Below are 20778 nucleotides of genomic sequence, written 5' to 3'. Positions count from 1 at the left end.
AAGCCGCTGTCTCCTTCCCCTCCCTCCCTCCCCTGCGCGGCAACAAGCCGCTGTCTCCTTCCCCTCCCTCCACGGCAACAAGCCGCTGTCTCCTTCCCCTCTCTCCCCTGCGCGGCAACAAACGGCGGTTTCCTTCGAACGATGGCTGAAGCACTTTCTCACAGGTAGGAAGATGGTTTATTTAATCTTTTCTTTGCTTATAAATGTTTATTCAGGTTGGATTTATTTGTATAATATTTGTAGAAGTATAAATAAGGATTGATAGTAGAATTTAATGACTTCCCTTCCCCCTCCCCCCACGCCTAATTTGTAACCTGCGCTTGATTTTTTAATGTGTAGAACAGGTTTTTTCAGTTCTACAAAAATCTTCACTTGCTCCATTCTACCTTAGTTTGGAGTACGTTTTCACTGTGGAAACTTTGAAATCAGGCGTCAGTGGCCGGACACGACCCCTTTTTGAAGAAAAAATTCTGTTCTAAAGTAGAACTGTTCTACCTGACTAGAACTGCAGAAAAGAAAATGTGGAGAATTACGATTTCTAAGATAGTCCGTTCTCCACCAGTTGCTCCTAAAAATCAGGCGCAAATCATGTGGAAACTTGGGCCCTCAATACTTCACTTTTACAAATAAAGAGCCATCAATAATAAATGATAAATAAATCAACCAATAAATCAAGCAAACAAAATTTAAAAATCATAAAAAATCATGGGAGCGGGGAGGAGGAAAGAGAGAGAGAGAGAGAGAGAGAGAGATGAATGTGGGGGAGGGGGGAGAGGAAGATGAATGGCGGGGGGAGGGGGGTGGCGGGGATGAGTTGATGCTGATCGGGCCCCGCTGAGGACTTCGGGTGGGGCCCACACGCAGCCGATGCCAGGCCGCTGCCGACAATTCTTCGGGCGGGGCCCGTCCTCAGCGAGATGCCGGGCGGGCAGGCCCCGCCGCCGCCGATGAAGCCTGGCGCCGCCGAAGACTTCGGGCTGGGGCCGCACGCAGTAGATGCTGGACAGCCGCCGCCGACACTTTGGGCGGGGCCCACCCCCAGCGAAAGGCCGGGCGGCCCCGCCGACGAGGTAAGATGTGCCAGGCTACTCGGCCCGGGATAGGGGCAATGTCACTTCGGCCTGGGATAGGGTCGTCGCCCGGAGACAGGACGCGCTGGGATGGCCGGGAGTTACTGCGCATGCGCGCAGTTGCCAGCACTGTTTATGGCGCAGGGCTGTAGCTCCGCCCCCAGCAGCTCCTGCTGTGCCGCGCCGACCTGGAAATGGACCTACTGCTATCGGAGAATCGCAAGGTAAGTATTCGGCGCAATTTTTGTTCCACAAATTAGGCGGGCCTCTCCGATGTGCGCCGTTCTAGCGGGAGTCTGAAACTTGAGCCCCATGTTATTGCTTCTTTTGGTTATGTTCCCTTCACGTTCATGCTATATAGTTGCAGATTTTTTAATAATAGAGGATTTGGGACAGTCACACAATAATAGAATTTTACAGCATATAGGGCCCAAGTTTCCACATGATTTGCGCCTGATTTTTAGGAGCAACTGGTGGAGAACGGACTATCTTAGAAATCGCAAATCTCCACATTTTTTTTTTCTGCAGTTCTAGTCAGGTAGAACAGTTCTACTTTGGAACAGAATTTTTTCTTCAAAAGGGAGCATGTCTGGCCACTGACGCCTGATTTGAAAGTTTCCACAGTGAAAACGTACTCCAAACTAACTTAGAATGGAGCAAGTGAAGATTTTTGTAGAACTGAAAAAACCTGTTCTACACATTAAAAAATCAGGCGCAGGTTACAAATTAGGCGTCCAGAACGGGGTAGGTGGGGGGGCGGGGGGAAGGGAACTCATTAAATTCTACAATAAATCCTTATTTATACTTGTACAAATATTATACAAATAGATCCAACCTGAATAAACATTTATAAGCAAAGAAATGATTAAATAAACCATCTTCCTACCTGTGTGAAAGTGCTTCAGGCACGGAGAATGCTGCAGTCAGCCTGAGGCGCCGGTTCTTCCCGCGGGGGGGGGCAAGCGGAGAGGAGGCGCCGTTCTTTCCCGCGGGGGGGGCGGGGGGGGAGGCGCCCGTTCTTCCGGCGGGGGGGGAGAAAGGGGAGAGGATTAATTAGCAATCTCGTTGTGCGAGGCCCCTTGGGGAAGAGTGACCATAATATGGTGGAATTCTGCATTGGGATGGAGAATGAAACAGTTAATTCAGAGACCATGGTCCAGAACTTAAAGAAGGGTAACTTTGAAGGTATGAGGCGTGAATTGGCTGGGATGGATTGGCGAATGATACTTAAGGGGTTGACTGTGGATGGGCAATGGCAGACATTTAGAGACCGCATGGATGAACTACAACAATTGTACATTCCTGTCTGGCATAGAAATAAAAAAGGGAAGGTGGCTCAACCGTGGCTATCAAGGGAAATCAGGGATAGTATTAAAGCCAAGGAAGTGGCATACAAATTGGCCAGAAATAGCAGCGAACCTGGGGACTGGGAGAAATTTAGAACTCAGCAGAGGAGGACAAAGGGTTTGATTAGGGCAGGGAAAATGGAGTACGAGAAGAAGCTTGCAGGGAACATTAAGACGGATTGCAAAAGTTTCTATAGATATGTAAAGAGAAAAAGGTTAGTAAAGACAAACGTAGGTCCCCTGCAGTCAGAATCAGGGGAAGTCATAACGGGGAACAAAGAAATGGCGGACCAATTGAACAAGTACTTTGGTTCGGTATTCACGAAGGAGGACACAAACAACCTTCCGGTTATAAAAGGGGTCGGGGGGTCTAGTAAGGAGGAGGAACTGAGGGAAATCCTTATTAGCCGGGAAATTGTGTTGGGGAAATTGATGGGATTGAAGGCCGATAAATCCCCAGGGCCTGATGGACTGCATCCCAGAGTACTTAAGGAGGTGGCCTTGGAAATAGTGGATGCGTTGACAGTCATTTTCCAACATTCCATTGACTCTGGATCAGTTCCTATGGAGTGGAGGGTAGCCAATGTAACCCCACTTTTTAAAAAAGGAGGGAGAGAGAAAACAGGGAATTATAGACCGGTCAGCCTGACATCGGTAGTGGGTAAAATGATGGAATCAATTATTAAGGATGTCATAGCAGTGCATTTGGAAAGAGGTGACATGATAGGTCCAAGTCAGCATGGATTTGTGAAAGGGAAATCATGCTTGACAAATCTTCTGGAATTTTTTGAGGATGTTTCCAGTAGAGTGGATAAGGGAGAACCAGTTGATGTGGTATATTTGGACTTTCAGAAGGCGTTCGACAAGGTCCCACACAAGAGATTGATGTGCAAAGTTAGAGCACATGGGATTGGGGGTAGTGTACTGACATGGATTGAGAACTGGTTGTCAGACAGGAAGCAAAGAGTAGGAGTAAATGGGTACTTTTCAGAATGGCAGGCAGTGACTAGTGGGGTACCGCAAGGTTCTGTGCTGGGGCCCCAGCTGTTTACACTGTACATTAATGATTTAGATGAGGGGATTAAATGTAGTATCTCCAAATTTGCGGATGACACTAAGTTGGGTGGCAGTGTGAGCTGCGAGGAGGATGCTGTGAGGCTGCAGAGCGACTTGGATAGGTTAGGTGAGTGGGCAAATGCATGGCAGATGAAGTATAATGTGGATAAATGTGAGGTTATCCACTTTGGTGGTAAAAACAGAGAGACAGACTATTATCTGAATGGTGACAGATGAGGAAAAGGGGAGGTGCAAAGAGACCTGGGTGTCATGGTACATCAGTCATTGAAGGTTGGCATGCAGGTGCAGCAGGCGGTTAAGAAAGCAAATGGCATGTTGGCCTTCATAGCAAGGGGATTTGAGTACAGGGGCAGGGAGGTGTTGCTACAGTTGTACAGGGCATTGGTGAGGCCACACCTGGAGTATTGTGTCCAGTTTTGGTCTCCTAACCTAAGGAAGGACATTCTTGCTATTGAGGGAGTGCAGCGAAGGTTCACCAGACTGATTCCCGGGATGGCGGGACTGACCTATCAAGAAAGACTGGATCAACTGGGCTTGTATTCACTGCAGTTCAGAAGAATGAGAGGGGACCTCATAGAAACATTTAAAATTCTGACGGGTTTAGACAGGTTAGATGCAGGAAGAATGTTCCCAATGTTGGGGAAGTCCAGAACCAGAGGTCACAGTCTAAGGATAAGGGGTAAGCCATTTAGGACCGAGATGCGGAGGAACTTCTTCACCCAGAGAGTGGTGAACCTGTGGAATTCTCTACCACAGAAAGTTGTTGAGGCCAATTCACTAAATATATTCAAAAAGGAGTTAGATGAGGTCCTTACTACTAGAGGGATCAAGGGGTATGGCGAGAAAGCAGGAATGGGGTACTGAAGTTGAATGTTCAGCCATGAACTCATTGAATGGCGGTGCAGGCTAGAAGGGCCGAATGGCCTACTCCTGCACCTATTTTCTATGTTTCTATGAGACGCCCGTTCTTTCCCGCCGGGGAGGGGGGAAGGGAGAGGAGGTGCCCGTTCTTTCCTGCGGGGGGGGGCGGAGGCGCCTGATCTTCCCGCGGCGGGGGGGGGGGGGGGAGGGGGGAGAAGGCGCCCGTTCTTCCCATGGTGGGGGGGGGGAGGGGAGGAGACAGTGAGAAGGCTGCAAGTGCTGATGTGCTGATGGCAATGTGCTTTTATTAAAAAAATGTTCAAAAATTAAACAGCTACAAAGAACTACAAAAATGGCCGAGTGCCAATGTTTTTTTCACACTGAGCATGCGCGAACGCTCCAACGCGCATGCGCAGCGTTGCCGGCAGGAAAAAAACGAATTTAAATAGTACCTGCCCCCTCCCACTTACAAAATCGGTGCGAGTGTAGGCTCCGCTCCCCTGGGCGCCGTGCCAGGCAGACAAGGAGCTGCAGAACGCTCCAGAATCGTGATTTTTTTTTTTTTTTTTAGGTGCCGTTTTAGGCGCGAAAATTGGGCGCCCAGCTCGGAGGGGCGCCCGTTTTTTATCGTGTGGAAACTTGGGCCCATAAAGAGGTCATTCGGCCCGTTGTGCCTATCCAGGCTCGTTGAAAGAGCTGTTGAATTTAATCCCACACCCCAGCTTTTTCGTTATAACCCTGCAAATTAGTCCTCTTCAAGTACATGTTCAATTACCTTTGGAAAGGTCCTATGGAATGTGATTCCACCACCCGTTCCAGATCTTAACAACCATCTGTGGAAAAATTCTCCTAATTTCCACACTCTTGTTTTTTTGCTAATTATTTTAAATCTATGACCACTGGCTACTGACGAACGTGCCAGAGGAAACTGTTTCTCCCGACTTGCCCTATCAAAACTCTCCATAATTCAGAATACCTCCCCACATAACTGAAATCCCTCATCCCTTGTATCATCCTGATGAACCTCCTCAGTATCTTCTCCAGGGCCTTGACATCCTTCCTGAAGTGTGGTGCCCAGAATTGTGCACAATACTCCAGCTGAGGCCTAACCAGTGATTTTGTAAAGGTTCAGCATCACTTCCTTGCTTTTGTATTCAATGTCCATATTTACAAAGCCATGTGTTCCATACACTATCTTAACTGCCATATCAACTTGTCTTGCCACCTTCTGAGATTTGTGAATATGCATCCCCAAGTCCTTCTGCTCTTGCATCCCCCTCAAAATAATACCATTTAGATTATAGTGCCTCTCTATGTTCCGCCAAAAGTGCATCACTTCACACATCTGCATTAAATTGCGTCTGTCATCAGTCTGTTTATGTCCTCCTGAAGTCTGGTACTACCCTCCTCACTGTTTACTATGTTGCCAAGTTTTGTATCATATGCAAACTTCAAAATTGTACTCCCTCGGCCCACGTTCTGGTCATTTGTAGATAAGAAGAAAAGCAATGGGCCTAATACCATCACCTGTGGGACCCCACTACATATTTCTCTCTAGTCAAAAAAACCTATGTCACCACTGTTCTCTCCTTCCTATCCCTTAGCCAATTTCATACCCAAGATACCAATGTTGCTTTAATCCCCTGTGCTTCTATTTTCCGAATATGTCTTATGTAGCACAGGTACTTTATCAAATGCCTTTTGACATTCCATATATATAACATCTACTGCACTACTTTTATCAACTCTCCTGATAATTCATCAAATAACCACATCAGGTTGGTCAGACACAATTTGCCTTTAACAAATCCATACTGGCTATCCCTTATTAACCCATGCTTCTCCAAGTGAGAATGAATTTTGTCCTTGACCATGGTCTCTAGTAGTTTTCCCACCACTGACATTAGACTGACTGACCTGTGGTTACAAGGTTTAACCCTTTCCCCATTTCTTGAGCATTTGCAACCCTCCAGTCCTCTGGCACCAACCCCACAACTAAGGTGGATTGAAAGATTGTGGTCAGAGCTGCTTCTATCTCCACCTTTGCTTTCCTCAGCAACCATAATTCATCCCATCTGGATCGGATGACTTGTTAACTTTGACTGATGCCAACCTATTTAGTATTTCCCCTTTATCTATTTTTAACCTATCCAATATCTCTACTTCCCCCTCCCTTCTCTACTGCGATATTAACTTAATGCAAAGGGGATGGAGTATAAAAGCAGGGCAATCTTGCTACAGCTATACAAGGTATTGGTGAGGCCACACCTGGAATACTGCGTGCAGTTTTGGTTTCCATATTTATGAAAGGATATACTTGCTTTGGAAGCAGTTCACAGAAGGTTCATCTAAGTTGATTCCGGGGATGAGGGAGTTATGAGGAAAGGTTGAGTAGGTTGGGCCTCTACTCATTGGAATTCAGAAGAATGAGAGATGATCTTATCGAAACGTATAAGATTATGAGGGGGCTTGACAAGGTGGATGCAGAGAGGATGTTTCCACTGATGGGGGAGACTAGAATGAGAGGGCGTGATCTTAGATTAAGGGACTGCCCATTTAAAACAGAGATGAGGAGAAATTTCTTCTCTGAGGGTTGTAAATCTGTGGAATTCGCTGCCTCAGAGCAGTGGAAGCTGGGACATTGAATAAATTTAAGACAGAAATAGACAATTTCTTAAACGATAAGGGGACAAGAGGTTATGGGGAGCGGGCAGGGAAGTGGAGCTGAGTCCATGATCTTATTGAATGGCGGAGCAGGCTTGAGGGGCCGTATGGCCTACTCCTGTTCCTATTTCTTATGTTCATCCTCTTTTGTGAAGACCGATGCAAAGTATTCATTCATTACCTCAGTCATGCTCTCTGCCTCCACAAGAAGATTTCCTTTTTTGTCCCTAATCGGCCCCACCATTCCTTTTAACTAATTTTTATGTTTATAAAACATTTGTGGGTTCCCTTTTATTGCTAATCCTTTCTCATACATTCTTTCCTTGCTCTTCTTGTATGCTTTTTCAATTCCCCCTTGCACTCTGTGTATTCTGCCTGGTTTTCAACTGTGGCAACATTTGTCATAAGCCTGCATTTTTGGGGTTTTTTATTTTAATCTCTTTTTCCTTTGTCATCCAGGGAGCTCTAGCTTTGGCTGCCCCATCTTTCCTCCTTCTGAGAATATGATTGGTTTGCAGTTGAATCAGCTCTGCCTTGAAGGCCTGCCATTGCTCATTTACTGTTGTCTTGCAGTGCATTAAAATGTTTTCTACATTTTCTTCACCGTCTTGCATCAATTTAGTTTTGTATCTTGGGCACCTTGTTTCTCATTATGCCACTTCATTACTTTTACAACTTTAGTCGGTTATGAAAATATGCATGCAGCAATATGCACAAATAATTCTTAAGCAGTTTGGTATATTTTCCATATATCAATGCCACATAATAGCAGATGAGCACTTGTCTCAATGCCTGAGAACTAATATGCCTCTGAAAAATGTTTATTCTCTGATTGTGGGTGACGTTAGCAAGGCCATATTTATTGCCCATCGTTTGTTGCCCTGAGGATATTAAGAGTCAACTACGTAGTGTGGGACTGGAGTCACTTGTCGGCCAGACTGGGTATGGGCGGTAGGTGCCCCTCCTTGAAGAACAGTAATAAATCAGTTGGGTTTTTAACGACAATCTGGCGGCTTTTCATTGTTATTTTAACGGGTGCCAGCCCACAAATGGATTGCTAGTGCAGTACCATAACCAGGGAGCTCCAGTACCTGCTTTGTCACTGATATTTAGAAAGAACGAGTTACATTTATATAGCGCCTTTCACGACCACCAGACGTCTCCAAACGCTTTACAGCCAATTAAGTACTTTTGAAGTGTAGTCACTGTTGTAATGTGGGAAACGCAGCAGCCAATTTACACACAGCAAGCTCCCACAAACAGCAATGTGACAATGACCAGGTAATCTGTTTGTGATGTTGATTGAGGAATAAATATTGGCCAGGACACCGGGGATAACTCCTTCGAAATAGTGCCATGGAATATTTTACATCCACTTGAGAGCAGACAGGGCCTCGGTTTAACGTCTCATCCAAAAGACAGCACCTCCAACAGTGCAGTGCTCCCTCAGCACTGCACTGGAGGGTCAACCTAGATTTTTGTGCTCCACTCTCGAGTGAAACTTTAGCCCACAACCTTCTGACTCCGAGGCGAATGTGCTGCCCACTGAGCCACAGCTGACACTATGTAATTTTACATGAAACACTTCTTGAGCGTTCCAGCTTATTTCACCTGTTGAGATGTGGGTGTGAGTAATGTGGCGAATACCATTCTGAAGTCATGTTTTCAGGTGTTTGTGCCTTAGTGTGGCTTGTGGTGCTCAAGCTGTTGATGGCAATAATGTGAATGTAGCATTGTTATTTTACTTATCCAGGATTCTGAGCTGGGCCTAAAATTGTTTCTCCGGTTTATTTTGAAAGCTGTGTGCTGTTCAGGCTGCAGGCTGACATTTTTAATGTATATTATCATGTGGTAATTGAGTCTGGGAAGATCTTTCAACATCACTGTAAATACAATACTGGTATTCTGACCACATTTGTGATACACAGAATATATAGGCAGTCATTCCACCTTTTTTAAACAGGTAGCATATTCCTGCAGTCCAGCCCTGGGGTGCATGCAATGCGAGTGCTGGGTTATACCATCCTTCTGATGTCAAAGACAAGCAGCATAGATGAAAGGATAGCTAAAATAAATACAGCAAAGCTGGCTCGCATACCAGAGGTTGATAGGAAATTTCTATAAACAGCCCTACAAGTGCTGTAGAATGGGGTGATGTCTGCTGCAGAGCTGTAAGCAATCCATCACACAGGGTGAGTGCACTGCAGTCCAGTGACTGATGCAATTATCAACAGGGAAAAAAAGACACTGCTGATGGGCTAATGTGGTATCCTGCAATAAAGCCGTAGTTCTGAATTATCAACACTACTTACTCGGATTCAGCTTAAGGTACTTGTGTGAAGATATTTGATTTTCTGATTTGTTTTGTTTTTAAACTGTTGGACTAATTGAACAGGTAGCACAAGGCACTGAACTAATTCATGTTTTATTCGCCATAGTTCTGGGATGCAGTGTTAGATTATCAACTGTTTCACCATTCCTGAATAAAATTTGTTGAATAAATCTAGGGTGGCATACTATTATGGAAATTATTTGCAGGTGTAAAAACTCAAATCAGTAAGTAGCACAGATGCACATTACTATATCGGTCTTGATAGAACTCTCTGGAATGTATTTGACATTTGTGCAGTGCCCTTTAAAGTTTGTTTTAGAATATATATTGATATTGCTGTTAAGTGATAAAATAACTGCAGTTAGAAATTGTTGTGGCTTGGTGGAACATCATATTCTGCATTCATTCATCTTGCCAGAGTGGTTGGATGTGGGTTTGTGCCCTCAGAGGAAAATGAATGGGATGTGTCTGCTTTATCCAGCAATTGATTGCAAAATGTTGTCTTTGGAGGTTGCAGTTAATTTAAAACTTGGCAATAAGGTTCCTGTTGTGAATTTCTGCAACTGAATTTTTGAAAGCATTTACTCAAACCTCCATTATTTTATTCCCTTAATATTTGTTTTGTAATATCATACTATAAGAATCTTCAAGAGAAAGAAAAATCATAGGGGTGTACTTCTAGTTCAAATTATTGCTTGCATTTGGCAAATTGAAGTCTGGACTGGAGTCTTTTCCACCAATCTGTAGCTGAACATCAATTTGCACTGTTCTTCCAAATTGTTGGGCTGCTGACCTGTTGCGTCATGTCATACTCTGAGAAATGGGTTTCAAGTTGCTTAGCATGGAGTTATGAAGTACAGAAAGAAGAATGGAACTTAAGAGTAGCCTAACTCATTGGAAACATTGGGATCATGCCTAAATTCGACCAGCAGCCTGGCATGAAGTGAGTGCCAACACAAGTCGAGGACTGTTTATTTTGGGAACTGGACAAGAGGAACAGGACTCAACTCAGTCAGTTCTATGCACCATTCTGATCTCCGACCCCACGTTGGACCCAACCCCATTTAGTAACAAGGTGCCCGAACCCCAGTACACTTCTTATTTACTTGGCTCTCCAGCAGAACCTATTTCCACACATACAATAATAGAATGCAGTGGGTTATTTAAAAGTAAGCTGAAAATTTAACAGTAAACTACATTGAAACTTAATATTTTTACCTTGGGACATGGTAGACAAGATACTCCGAGCTACAGCCAACTCATGTCATTTAACAAAGATTTTACTGGTAACTTTAACCTAACTCACCAAGCAGAAAACCCACGGGATCGATTGGAATGCCGGTTTTACATCCAGTCCTATTAAAGTCAGTGGGAGGCACAGTCTGGTGGGTGGGGTGTGCAATCAGCATTGTAACTGATTCCATCAGTTTCCCAATGGGTGGGTTATATTAAAATTGTCCGCTTGGTGTGTCAAGCTTAAAAAGAAAGGAAGGTCTTGGGGAAGATTCTGGGGTCAATTTAATCTCCCTCCCCCCGCCCTGTGGGAGTAGTGTGCAGGAGGGGTTAAAATCATCGAGTCCATTTATCGGTCGGAGACTGCATCGTTGCTGTCTGGTGACATTTTATCTTCATTAACTTTGAAGTTGGCCGAGGCTCCCGCTGCAGACAGGCGGGGGTTGAATTTACATCTTGGTCACAGCCCAATGATATCGCGGTGCTGTGACGGCAATTTAATTTTCCCTTTCGGGAGGCCTGCACGGATCCAACCCCAACACCTCAACCATTGAGAGAGTCAGGGATGTGCACAGAAGAAGGCAAGGTAAGTTTGAAAAAAAAACTTATGCAGAATCCTTGTGGGCCAGGAGGTGCAGGAGTTGTTCCCCATGCCTTGCAAGGGTATCTCTGACCCCCTGCAGGAAACTGGTGCTGATGGATCAGCCACTCGTTATACACCCACCCGTTTGAGGTTTTTTTCGTTCTTGGAGCTTAAGACCTTGATACTTTTTCATGTGTTACTGCCTTGAATCCCATTCATAATTAGCTGTTAATTTACAGCACCTCTGTCCTACAATTGTGAATGCAAATGTGTTTTCTTATTTAAACACCTTTTATAAATATGTTCTGTTTGACACTGATTTGACCTTTCTACACCACACTTGGTTCATTTCAAGCCTGCCCTCTACCATATCTGGAACATTGGCCACTTGTGCCATGATCTGTTCTCCTTTGGCTCCTGAAACCCTAAATAACATGTTCAGCACTTTGGGATCCAAAATTCCACATTGCCGTTTTTTTGGCATTATTTCCAATTAACAGACGTTTTATTAATCCGAAATAACGGCAAAAAAATAAGGCCAAAAATTTTCACCAAAATTATTTTTAATTTTGGCGCAGCGCAGAAATACCTTCGTTTTTGAGGATGGAGCTAATTTTTTTCACCGTAAAAATCATGCCCGTTCTGCGCATGCCCAAGCATTTAGGTTTCCAGGGTAATGTGAGGAATGGGAGGGAAGGAGCTGTCTCTGGTTCCCGGGCGTGGGAGGAAGGCTGAGGGCTGCTTTTATATAATTGTGTAGAGGGAGCTTTACTCTCTAGCTAACCCGTGCTGTACCTGCCCTGGGAGTGTTTTGATGCTGAGACGTGAACTTCCCTGCTCGCAAAAGGCTTGCCGCGGCCGCCCCTATTCCTGGCCAAAAGGCCCGCCGCACACGCCCCTATCCCCGGCCGAGCCGACAGAAGAATCGGTTGCCTTCAATCCCTGTTGAGAGGTGAATTGATATAATAATTAAACATTATCAACACAATTGCATAGCACAACTGACGCCTTTAGCTACATACAGAATGATTTTGAAGTCAATGTTTTATCACAGTAAATATTATGTCCTAAAAATAAAATAACTTTCTTTTTATAATGAAGTAGTTCGAACATAGTATTGCATCAGTATATTCAATAGGAACATCATAAATACTGATCAACACAACAAATCAATCCTAAGCCCAGGGGTAATGGCCGAGGTCCCCCGTTGATGCCGATATCGATTGGACTTCGAGGTTTTAAAAAGTGGTCCTTAGCGCTGTCTTTTATATTACAAAAATTATGTATATTTTTTTAAATCCTTATTGGCGCAACTCGAAAAATGGCATTATGGGTGGGTTTGACCCCAAGTGACATCAGAAAAATGGTACTTTTTAAAAAAAAAAAAAAAATTAAAATAAAAATAAACGACCGTTATCTGTTAAGGACAGTGTTATACTAGTTACGAAACTAGCAAAATCGCCTTAAATTAAGTTAGCTCCAAAAAACACTGGGGCAGAATTTCCGACGTCCTGGGCCTGTATGAAGTTTCTACGGACCTGGGAAGGCATCGGAAAAGCCAATTTTCAGCACGCAATGCGCATGCGCTGAAAACCGACTTTTCCGATCTGTCTCGCCAGATTGGGAGCAAGGACATTTGTACGGGCAAGATTGGGCCATTTCCCCATATCGTGCCCGGCAAATGTCCTCAAAAATCTTGTGCCTGAAAAAGCAGGCGCATAGCCTACTTTTACAGGCGCATGTGTTTTAAAACGCGCACAGAATTGTAAAAAAAAATTATAAACACACAATTTATTGTTAAAAACCCTCCCCACTATGGTAAGTTTATTTTTAACCATTATTAAAAAATCGGGAAAATATTTTATTTTTATGACATAATAACTAATTTCAATTCATTTTAAATATGTGTGGTCTGTTTTTTATATTTTATTTTGATTGCTTTTGTTCCCATTAATAGCACTGAGAACTCGTAGTTACGCGAGGCTCAGTGCTATTAATGGGAACCTGTGAAATACTTACCTGATTGACTGAGCAGTCACACATTTTTGCATCGGGACCCTCTGTACAGGAGCGCGCTTCGCAGTGCGGGAGGAGAAGGTCTCCCCATCGGAAATCAGGGCGCCTCTGAGACCACCAGGTAAATTCGTAAAAAAATATCCAGCGAGGAGGCAATTGCCCGCGGGAAGACCCCCCAGAGGAATTTCTAGTCCATTGTTTGCTCCAAAAAATGGAGCTAAATGGTGGCAAATTTTGGACCCTTTGAGTATTGATTTATCAAACATTCTCCTCCACTCTTTACAAAATTCAGCTAATGCAGAACTCTGCAGCCCATGTCCTCTCCCACTCTAATTCCTGCACACTCCTTACTCCTGCATCTGGAGTCCTCTCCTCCACACCCATTCCTGCTATTCTTGCCAAGCTCCATGGGGTTGCTTGTACTCCAGGGAATCGGTTTCCACATTGCAGGAGTATATGCATGTTAAAAAGCAAAAGTGGCATGCTTTAGACAGCTAAGCAATCCCACAACTAGTGTACTCGTTTTCGAGCTCCTTGTGGCCTCATCCTGCACTGTGTGAGTTACATTCAGTCACATGTCCCAGCCCATGTTCTCAACTAATCTTAATCTGGATCTTGACATTTAGTGTTATAAACTGAAAATTACATGTGACTGTATCTCACTCACTTCTTTCCAGGAGAGCCTCATTTGTGGAATTAACAATCTAATCTCTCTTCTGGAAGGCTGGTGAGTCAGCTGGATTGAAAGCATGGTATTAAATGTGTTAATTCTCCAGAGGCCTTGCATTTGTTCTGACTAGCAATATTTTAATATAATTCCTGAGCACAAACTATACATAGTTCAGAATATTGCAGTAGTAGCACAGAAGCGCACGCCTTTTTGGGAAATGATAATTTTGAGGCAAGTTTTAATTGAAACTAGTGTCAACATTGAATTGTTGTAACTTTATTTCATAGTTTTCCTGCTATCTATTTGTAAATACTTTTCCGTTTTAAGGTTAAACTGATTAAACCCTCTCCCTATTGTGGAAGCATTTTGAAATCAATGTTTAATTGTTAATATCAGAAAACCCTAAAATGTATTGTTAAATAAGGTTACTATCCCTCCTCGTTCTTCTCGACCTGTCTGCAACCTTTGACACAGTTGACCACACCATCCTCCTCTAACGTCTCTCCACCATCATTCAGCTGGGTGGGACTGCATTCGCTTGGTTCCATTCTCCCCTATCTAATCGTAGCCAGAGAATCACCTGCAGTGGCATCTTCCTGCTCCCATACCATTGTGTGTCCTCCAAGGATCTATCCTTGGCTCCCTCCTATTTCTCAACTACATGCTGCCCCTCAGCAACATCGTCGGAAAACTCAGTTTCCACATGTATGCAGACAACGCCCAGCTCTACCTCACCACTACCTCTCTCGACCCCTCTAATGTCTCTCTAAATTCAGACTGATTGTCTGACATCCAGTACTGGATGAGCATAAATTTCTTCTAGCTAAATATTGGCACTGTATTCGATCCCTGCCAAAAACTCCATTCCCTAGCCACTGACTCCATCCCTCTCCCTGGCAACTGTCTGAGTCTGAACCAGTCTGTTTGCAACCTTGGTGTTGTATTTGACTCCGAAATGTGCTTCCGACCACACATTTGCACCATCACAAAGACCGCCTATTTCCATCTCTGTAACATCACACAACTCCATCCCTGCCTGAGCTCATCTACTATTTAAATACTCATCCATGCCTTTGTTATCTCTAGACTTGATCATTCCAATGCACTCTTGGCTGGCCTCCCATCTTCCACCCTCCGTAAACTTGAGGTCATCCAAAACTCTGCTGCCTGTGTCCTAGCTCACACCAAGTCCCATTCATCCATCACCCCTGTGCTTGCGGACCTACATAAGCTGCCGGTTAAGCAACCCCTTGATTTTAAAATTCTCATCCTTGTTTTCATATCGCTCCATGGCCTCACCCCTTTCTATCTCTGTAACTTCCCCCAGCCCTACAATCCTCCAAGATATCTGCACTCCTCCAATTCTGGTCTCTTGAGCATCTCTGATTTTAATTGTTCCACCATTGGTGGCCGTGCCTTCAGCTGTTGAGGCCCTAAGCTCTGGAATTCTCTCCCTAAACCCCTCCGCCTCTCTACCTTGCTTTCCTCCTGTTAAGATACTCCTTCAAACCTACCTCTTTGACCAAACTCTCCTGCCCTAATATCTCCTTATGTGGCTTGGTGTCAAATTTTGTTTGATAGCACTCCTGTAAAGTGCATTGGGACGTTTTACTATATTAAAGGCACTATATAAGAACATAAGAAATAGGAACAGGAGTAGGCCATTTGGCCCCTCGAGCCTGCTCCGCCATTCAATAAGATGGTCATGGACTCAGCTCCACTTCCCTACCCGCTCCCCATAACCCATCTAAATACAAGTTGCTGTTGTTGCTACATAATTTGTATGATTTTACTTTTAATGCCACATTGTTTCTGAATTCTCGCCAAAGTAAAAGAAAAAGAGAATTACTGTGCAGGATTGTTTTTTGTGCCAGAATGCTGCCAATCCATGAGTTTGTGAACTGAACTCCGCATTCTAGTGAAATGACTAAATTAAAATACTCGCTCTAATTTTGCATTTTTTGTAATGAAAAGCATTGAACCCCCACACCAAAAATAACAATAGAAAAATCATTAAAATAAGCAGCAATAAAAGGGGGAAAAAAGCCTAATTTTGTAACACAAATTTTAGAACACAAAATATTTGACTGCTTTTCAGAGACAATTTTAATGTCTTAGTGAGTATTTCAAAGTTTTTTAATCAGCTCCCAAACTTATTTTTGTGTCTCTGCACATTTCCAAAGCTTAATGCAACAATATTGTGAACCTTGTTTGAAGAAGATTGATAACAAAAGAGCTGCAGCTTGACGTGACTTTGAGATAAATATATTTTGAGTTAAAACACAATAGTATACTTGGCACTATATAATTATTAACATTACTTACAAGTGGTGACTGAGTGAAGAGCGACTTGTAGATTTACCTGAAGAGGAATGCCTGAAGGATTACAAAACCCCACTCCTACACTTGCTTTACTATCCCTGCAAGTTCTAAAGAACAGCCAATGAAGATATGTTCTAAATATGCCATTTTAGCAATGTATTTCATGGCTGCAGCCACCATCATGTTATACTTGGTGTCTACAGTAACAACCATGTTTATTTATATAGCGCCTTTAACATAATAAAACGTCCCAAGGCGCTTCACAGGAGCGTTATAAAACAAAATTTGAAACTGAGCCACGCAAGGAGATATTGGGGCAGATCACCAAAAGCTTGGTCAAAAAGGTAGGTTTTTAAGGCGTTTCTTACATATTACATAGCACAGAAACAGGTCATTTTGGCCCAACCAGTCCATGCCTCCTCTTGTCTATCCTCATCTAACCCTATCAGCATATCCCTTTATTCCCTTCACCCACATATGCTTATCTAGCCTCCCCTTAAATACTACATTACAATAGTGAATACACTTCAAAAGTACTTCATTGGCTGTAAACCGCTTTGAGACGTCCAGTGGTCATGTAAGGCACTACATAAATCCAAGTCTTTCTTTTTAAATGCATCTATACAATTCGCTTCAACTACTCCCTGGTAACGAGTGCCACACTCTCACCATTCTCTGGGTAAAGAGGTTTCTTCTGAATTCCCTATTTGATTTCTTGTGGTGACTATCTAATTGATGGCCTCTAGTTTTACTCTTCCCCACAAGGGTGGCAACACTGTGTCTACTCTATCAAGACCTTTTTATAATTTTAAAGACCTCTATTAGGTCACCCCTCAGCCTTCTCTTTTCAAGAGCAAAGGGACCCAGCCTGTTCATCCTTTCCTGATAGGTATATCCTTGCATTTCTGGTATCATCTTTGTAAATCTTTTATTTACCCTCTCCAGTGCCTCTACACCCTTTCCATAATATGGCGACCAGAACTGTACACCGTCCTCCAAGTGTGGTCTAACCAAGGTTCGATACAAGTTTAGCATAACTTGTCTACTTTTAAATTATATCCCTCTTGAAATAAACCCTAGTGCTTGGTTTGCTTTTTTATGGCCTTATTGACCTAAAGAAGAGGGGAAGAGAGGTTTAGGGAGGGAATTCCAGAACTTAGTGCCTTGGCAACTGAAGGCACGGCCACCAATGGTTGAGCGATTTTAAAATCGGTGATGCTCGAGGCTAGAATTTGAGGAGTGCAGATATATCAGAGGGTTGTGGAGCTGAAGGAGATTAGAGAGGTGTGAGGCCATGCATAGAATTGAAAACAAGGATGAGAATTTTTAAATTGAGGCATTGCTTAACCGGGAGCCAATGTAGGTCAGCAATGTTGTTAAACGGGACTTGGTGCGAGTTAGGACACGGGCAGCAGAGTATTTGTTCACCTCAAGTTTATGTAGGGTAGCATGTGGGAGGCTGGCCAGAAGTGCTTTGGAATAGTCAAGTCTAGAGGTAACAAAGGCATGGATGAAGGTTTCAGCAGCATATGAGCTGAGGTGCGAGCGGACTAGTGTGATGCACTCTGTTAAGAACATAAGAATAGGAGCAGGAGTAGGCCATATGGCCCCTCGAGCCTGCTCCGCCATTTAATACGATCATGGCTGATTCGATCATGGATTCGGGTCCACTTCTCTGCCCGCTCCCCCTAACCCTTTACTCCCTGTAGCATTTGTTCTATGTCCTTTTATCATGGGTGTGAAATTGAAGCTCTAGATCAAGTTTTAACACCTGTGAGTAGAAGCAATAGAATCGGTGTCTCTTGTAGGGTTAGCCTAGCTGCTAGGGCTGTTGGTTCCTGAGATTATTACCGTGGAAACACACAACTGAGTATTAATAAACGGGATAAAACCTGCATGAAATGAGAAGTCGCTATGAAAAAGATTCCCCTGAAATCAGCAATGTAGTATGCACCAAATACATATTTGATACTCTGTACCATGACGATAGCTTTCCATGTGAACAGCTTGAACAAGTATTTCAAACTGAAGCAGACAGCTACAAGCTATTGCAGGTTACCGACCCATAAACCCAGATAGCCACAGAGTATTAGTCAGCCACCAACTAACCTCAGCATACAATGTACACTGAAACAACAGAAGAGTTCCAGAACACTTCAGCAAACACACAGAATTGAAAGACATTCTTATTACCACACCATTGTTTTGTATAGAGGTTTTTAAGAAGTGACTGCTGCCAACGAACCATAGCTGCGTAGAGGCATGATTGTGCAAGCTGAACTCTAGCTATCTTTCAACAGAATATATGTTGTAATAATTTATTCCTCATTGGCTCCAATAAAAGTGCATCCCAATTGGGTATGAGAAACTATGGGTAATGGAGAGGTTTCACCCCAAAATCGATCCTGATTTGAGGATAAACTAGTGATTATGCCACAGACGTCCCTCATGAATCACAGTGGGGAAGGTGTGGCAATTTGACAATGAAAAGTTGTAAGAAATAGGGGGCTAAAAGAAGGGCCAAAGGCACGAGTCGATAGCCCTTACATTTCCCCCTTCTTGATACTGTGGCAGACTGGCCTTCTAGCCAGAACAATTTGGTAATTTGTGTTATGCCCTCTTGCCCTTTGGTCCTATGGCAGTAAATTTGAGAAATATGGCTTGACGTGGGTTGGCCAAACTGGGTGAGGAGCAGGGGAAATGTTTATGCTGCAGTGTTGGGAAAAAATATATTTTAAATGAGATTTCCAGTTCTTCCCTCCATTGATTAGTCTCTTTGCAGCTAATTAGCTTAGGTGGGCTATGTATAGACTACTGCTTATGTTATCAATTTTATGTACCTTATACTTCCGAACAGTAATAAAGTAAAAATAACAGCACCTTACATAGTTTGGGGTAGTGAAATGTTGAAGATGCTGCATTTGAACATCCAAGTTGATTCAAGTATTTAATAATTTGGGGAAAAAAATCCTTTTTCTAAAGCAGCACTGTTATAATCTTCCACGTAAGAGAATTGTGCTCTTTGCAAGTACCCCACCGTGTATATCCAAAACCAAATGCACAGAACAACAATTCATATACTTACATGTATATAATAATCTTGCTTGTATCTGAACAGGCGTGTCTTAATTTGGCTTGAATTTTGAGCTTTCTTAGTAACCATATTTTTGACATGAATGGACTTTATTGTCAAACTACCTTGTATTAAACCATTCATCTGCTTCAGCCTCAATAACCTCTGAAATTTCAGGTATTAGGTATCATATGATATTGATATCCAGAAATTACCCATTTGTGGTGTTCTTCATACCTGTAGTTGTTTTTATTTCCCCCCTGCCCCAATCTCTACAAGGACAAGGCAATCATTGTGATGTATTCGAGTACACTAAGTGAACATTATTTTAATGTCAAAGAAAATGTTACTTTTTTGTATTAAAATATTTAAGTAGTTATTTTTAAGCTGTGTTGGGCCTGACTTGAATGGTGATACTTAAACATTAATTTTTTTTTTAGGTTTAGTTTAAATAATATGCTATACGAAAGAAAAGTCTGTTTAAAATAATTTTCTATTGGCAGGTGAAACCTAGTTGTAATTTTGTAATGAAATGGGGGAAAAAGCAACATGATAAATGCTACAAAATGAGTCATGTATTGCACAAATGTTCTGTTGATGTTGTTGTAATTTAACCAATAAATTGATGTCCAATAATCAACTTATAGGGACCAAGTCTGGCAAAGGGAATTGGTGTAATGATGCAGCAGAAAGTTAATTATTTATTTTTTTACAGTGTAATCACTTCAAAAGAGGGTTGATTGTCTACTGACTTCTTGCATGAAGGCAGGCACATGTCTTAAAGAATCACAGTTGCAATTAGAGCAGAACAAAAAAGTGAGGGTTTGCAAGTTATTCCATTAACGATTCTTTGTAGAGATGTTTCCCTTGGTTTGTCAATCAGCTAATGTATGATTTTTTTAAAAAAAAGCTTTAGTGCCTTCAGATAGCAACACTATTATAGTTAAACTATGGCTTTTATTAAATTATTTTATTAATACTGCAGTATTCTGTAATTTAATGTATACGTTGCAGCTAATTACAAATAAGTCAGAACTTTTTTGCAGGGGATAGTATATCAAATGTTAATAACCGAGAAAACTTATTAGAGATAATTTCACAGCTCAGGCACTTGGATAATTAACTGCAGTGGACATAAAGGTCACAAACTGCAGTTAATTATCACTTAACTCATGCACTGAATGATGTGTTAAAGTAATCCTGTTGAAAAAATACATGGTTGTAACATTGATGTTTAGTTGACATGCTTTTCACTCATCTGAGAGGTTATTACATTCGAGCTGTTTTAAAACCTCTTTTCCAAAACTGTGAAAGCACACATGTAATGCTGTCACCAATGCTATGTCCGAATATGGTTATGTTTAATTACTGTTAATCTGAGGAGCGATCGTTTTCCCTTGGATAAGAACATAGTTGTGCAAATTGATATGAAAAAGATGATGATGATGATATCATGTCCTTAGGATGTACTTTAGTCCCAAAGTGGTTTACAAGCAGTAGTTTACTTTTAAAGTGGAGTTGGTGTTGTGTA

At 42.7% G+C, this 20778-nt stretch overlaps 1 protein-coding gene across 10 annotated transcripts in view; it reads left to right on the top strand.

Annotated features, from left to right (window-relative positions):
• Positions 1 to 20778, top strand: part of LOC139273211 (cAMP-regulated phosphoprotein 21-like) — a 705332-nt gene that overhangs the window by 8770 nt on the left and 675784 nt on the right. The window lies entirely within an intron of this gene.

The sequence above is a fragment of the Pristiophorus japonicus genome, chromosome 1, assembly GCF_044704955.1.
Source record: "Pristiophorus japonicus isolate sPriJap1 chromosome 1, sPriJap1.hap1, whole genome shotgun sequence".
NCBI classification, from domain to species: domain Eukaryota; kingdom Metazoa; phylum Chordata; class Chondrichthyes; family Pristiophoridae; genus Pristiophorus; species Pristiophorus japonicus.
The sequence above is the reverse complement of the archived record's forward strand: the minus strand, read 5'-3'. Positions and strand labels throughout refer to the sequence as shown.